Source organism: Branchiostoma belcheri, unplaced genomic scaffold, assembly GCF_001625305.1.
Source record: "Branchiostoma belcheri isolate BF01 breed outbred unplaced genomic scaffold, Haploidv18h27 scaffold114, whole genome shotgun sequence".
Taxonomy (NCBI): domain Eukaryota; kingdom Metazoa; phylum Chordata; class Leptocardii; order Amphioxiformes; family Branchiostomatidae; genus Branchiostoma; species Branchiostoma belcheri.
In genome coordinates, this window is record NW_017802536.1 from 1,070,666 (window position 1) to 1,075,200 (window position 4,535).

The following is a 4,535-nucleotide window of genomic DNA, read 5'->3' on the forward strand; positions in this document are numbered from 1 at the left end:
CGCCATGTATAGAAGTGGTTGTAATCAAGGTAGGATACATCGATTGATGTTGTTCACACATCTTTGGGCAAGTTTGGGTTTCAAAAATTTGCTTTTCCATTTCACAATTCATTTCAATTACAAACATCCATCGATATAGTCTCTTCCATCTATACTACCCACAATGCTCTAGTCTAACGTCACGTTCCGAGAGTAAGCTTCCTTAGGAGAGAAACACAACCCAGTAGCAAGACAGACAAGAACTTGGCGTGAAGATTTATATTGGATAAAACATTACCACATATCTCTTTTTCCCGATATACAAATACACACATATATACATAAATCACATATCACTCTTTTTTTTACAATATACGTACATATATACACACATAAAATCTTGTCGTGACGTACTTATAAAGGATTTGGAATGCGTGAAGAAAGATACGTAGCATTAAAATCCATTTCAAGCAAGCTTTGTACATACATTGATATGGTAACAATTACACAGGAACGTTCGCATAAGAAGTATAATTTTGTCGGCTACATACAACTGTGCTAACGTTTCCTTTCAAAACCGATATAAGGAATTTCTTAGTGCCGTTATCAACGTAGGTCGATCATTAGTAGCACAACTGTACAATATTAAACGCTGCCATCGTGTATATATGGATGCCTGGCAAGTAGATAACATTTCAGTTGTAAAAGTGCGTCCCTTCGCTGCGCAGTTGTGTTAAGGTCTTTGCGACCTTGCAATTTTTCAAGTTTTTTTATTTCATTTTATATGAGCCCCAGGTAGAAAGAAATGAAAGCGATGCATACTTGAAGCATTCTTTCTACCTTATTTTTTTTTCTGTCAATGGAGCATGCGTGAGGCATGTGTGAAGCATGCGTGAAGTATGTGTGAAGAATGTGTGAAGAATGTGTGAAGCATGTGTGAAACATGTTTGCCACATCATTTCATTCAAAGCATAAAACATGAGTTCACGTAATTTTTTTTGCCACGCCGAGAATACTTTTAAATCAACAAATCATTCACTCGTGTCGCTCTCTTCTCCTGATAGTCTCGATCGGATCGAATCCTTGACCCTTGTGAAGCCCCCTTTGATTTTGCCGACTAGTTTGGTGGGGGTTAGCCTGCCGCCTGATTTCTGAGAGGTACTTGGCTCTTCCCCTTTTGATTTCATGGTGGCGAGTGTAGGCACTCCCTTGTGCCCATAACGCGTCAGGCCCTTTTTCTTTTCCTTCTCCCTCTGCATTTCAGGAGGAAGCGGCGGGCCATAGACCGGTTTTCCGTTCGGGGGGTCCGATTTGTGCTCGACTGTGTCTAGCTTCTTTACCGCCTGCTGTTTCATCGCCATCTCTCTCGCCTCCCTATCTATCTTCTGCTCCCTTTCTTTCCTTGACTGAAACATGCGAGCGAATTTTGAGGGTTTCTTCACGGCTGGCGAAGCTCCCTGTACCTTTTTCTCGTCTACGGGAGACTCTTCGTCGACCGTTTCCAGTTGCCCCGTTTCCAGTTGCTCCATACTAGTCTTTACCATAGCGTACGCCTTTTTCTCCATGGCCATCCAGTACTCGTCGTCATGCAGATCCTCCTTTGAGATGGGCTTGTCCAAGTCTATCTCGTCTTCACTGTCTTCTGACGAGTCGAAGAATTCCATCTCCAGTTTCTTCGGAACCAGTCCCGTGCCCGGCCTGCTCGCTCTGGACACGCCTGTTGCCGCCCTGTAGTGCCCCGGCAACATGACCGGTGACCGATCCACGCCACCGCCGTACTTCACTTGTTCCTGGATGCCGGGCCGTTTGTAGCTGGCTGCGGCCACCCCGGACCCAGTCTGCCGGAGGTCTGTCTTAGACCGATCCTGGTGGAGCCGTGCTCTCTCACGTTCTTCTGGGTCCTCAATATTCCACCATGGCTTTTCACGGTCTTTGGAGAACCTTTTACCCCAGTACTCGTCAACCTCAGCATCGAGTTTCGCTCTTTCGTCATCAGTGTACTTCTTTATCCCAGACGACACCCATGCGTCCGGACGTTTACGCTCGGGGGGTTTATATTCGGTCTGTGCCCTGAACTGTCCTGCCGTCGGTGTGGTCTGGGCGCTTGAAGGTCTTGCCGCAGCCGACTCCTTCTGAGGAGTCCTTGGCGTATCGGCGGAGTCATTGGCCGGTTGTGTACTCTTCATAGACGCCGGTCCGGTCTGGGCGCTTGAAGGTCCGGCCGTAGCAGACTCCTTCAGGGGAGTCCTTGGCCTATCGGCGGAGTCCTTAGCCCGTTGTGTAGTCTTCATAGACGCCGGTCTGTTCTGGACTCCTTCGGGCTCCTCTGTACGTCTTGCTGACAGTGAAGTTGTCCCCACCACGGGAGTTTCCCGCTTAACAGCCGTAACCTGAATCGGTATCGGTTGCGGAATTTTCGTGGGTGGGTGCGCGGTCTGCTTGCCAGCTGTCTGCATGTCTGCTCGTCTTGCTGACAGTGCAGTTGTCCCCATCACTGGGGTTTTCCGCCGAACAGCCGTAATTTGAATCGGTTGCGGAATTTTCGTGGGTGGGTGCGCGGCTTGCTTGTCTTCTGTCTGCATGTCTGCTCGTTTTGCTAACAGGGTTTTCCGCTTAACATCCGAATCTTTGATGGGTTGCGGAATTTTCGTCGGTGGGTGCGCGGTTTGTTTGACAGACGCCTTGTCTTTTGACTGCATGTCGGCGCGTTTTGCGGACAGTGCAGTTGTCCCCATCACAGGAACTTTCCGCTCAACACCCGTATCTTTAATCGGTTGCGGAATTTTCGTCGGAGGGTGCGCGGCTTGTGTGACAGACGTCTTGTCTGTTGACCTTACCTCGGTCCGTTTTGCGGACAGTGCAGTTGTCCCCATTATGGGATCTTTCCGATTAACAGCAGTATCTTTGGTCGGTTGCGGAATTTTCGTAGGCGTCAATTTTGCTGTTTGGTCTCCGGTTTGTCCAGCTTTCGGCGCTTTTGCTCCTTTCTGTGTGCTCTTTGCCCCGGCATCTTTAGATGCAGAAGACTTCTTAGCATCCTTGGGCGGGGTGGCCTTTGTTTTGGGACTTTCCCATTCATTGTCGTCGCCAACAAGGGCTTCCCAAACTTTCTGGGAGTACTCTTTTTGAGTCTTCTCCCTTTTGCCTCCCTTCACAGTGCCCTTCTGTGTTTGAGCTGCAGGCTCAGCCGAGCCCTTTACTGACTGCTTGTCAGCTTTTGCAGCTGTGGATTCAGGCGGACTTGTACCATCCGTTGTCCGCGTGTCCACGTTTTCCGGCGGAGGCCGACCCTGGCGTGCGGACGACTCTGCCACTCCTGACACCGACACCGCCTCAGCCGCAGGCTGGCGCCGCATCTCTGGCGTCACGATCACCTTCGGTTCCGGCAGCTTCCGTGAAGATGCTTGCGGGGTCGAATAGGCTTTCTCCCCCGGTTGTCTGTAAAGATACTTCCGCTCGCTGGTTTTACTTGGTTTCCTAACCAGCGGAATCTGCGAGGCTTTGTTGTCCGATCGGGACTGTACCAGACGGGGATGGGTGCGAGGATCCTTGCGCGGTGACCTATGGTAGATGGGGACAGGCCTCTCGGCAGGGTCCTCATCTTCTTCATCACTTTTCAGGTGCATTTTCAGCACCGCTTTTACGTGGCACGACTTGCATGTCATTCTTGGGGGATCGTACGTCCAGGTATGATCATGCTGGTGCTTTTTGGTGCGGCAGATAGGCACGGGGGACTTCGGTATGCCCCTCCTCCTCATCATCATCTTCCCCCTCACTGTCTGTTTCCAAATGGAACTTCATGAGCAGGGCTTCGTCACAACTGCCGCACTTGAAATCTCGGAGGCTTGTAGCTCCAGTTTTGGGCGTGGTCTGCCAGGCAGCACGGTGTCTTCTCCCCGTGCACGACCTGGTAGTGGTTGTCACGCTGGTGCCAGGCGCTTTCACCGTGGTCGGCGTGCTGGCACAGTTTGAGCTGCTTTTGCTCTGTCGATTGCGAATCATCTGACTGGCGATGCAGATGGACCGTCAGCTGACTGTCGGATTGTATCGCCAGTGGATCTGTTTGAGAGTCATCCGTAGACACTATCTCCACGGGTAGTAACTCTTCAGAGCACACTGACCCTGAGTCTTCAACCACTGACCCTAGTTCCTCATTGAGGTCGACATCAGCAGTTGGTTGAGACACTCGTCGATTTTGGCAATATCCTCGTTTGCTTCTTTTCTCATTTCTTCAACTTCCTCCGGGGAAAACTTCGACGCGTTTTCTTCGATTGCGAGGAGTAAATCGGTTGAATCCCTTCTCGCGATGTTGAGCTCTATGGACATTTCCCTCCGCTGGGTAAAACGGTCCACTTTCTGCGCTATCTCATGTCCAAACGTGCCCTTGTGTTGGACATACGGTTTTGGGACAAAAAACTTCATTTCTGGCAAAGGCGGGGGGTCTGAGATGTTTGTGCAGAACTTGGTTGTTTTTGCACCGACACCGACTTCTGTCGTGCGGTGTCCATCGCCCTCGTCATGCCGAGCTTTCTTCTGAGGCAAGTTTGACCCCTGCG

At 50.4% G+C, this 4,535-nt stretch overlaps 1 pseudogene; it reads right to left on the reverse strand.

Annotated features, from left to right (window-relative positions):
- Positions 1–898: 898 nt before the first annotated feature.
- Positions 899–4,535, reverse strand: part of LOC109462282 — an 18,623-nt pseudogene continuing 14,986 nt past the window's right edge.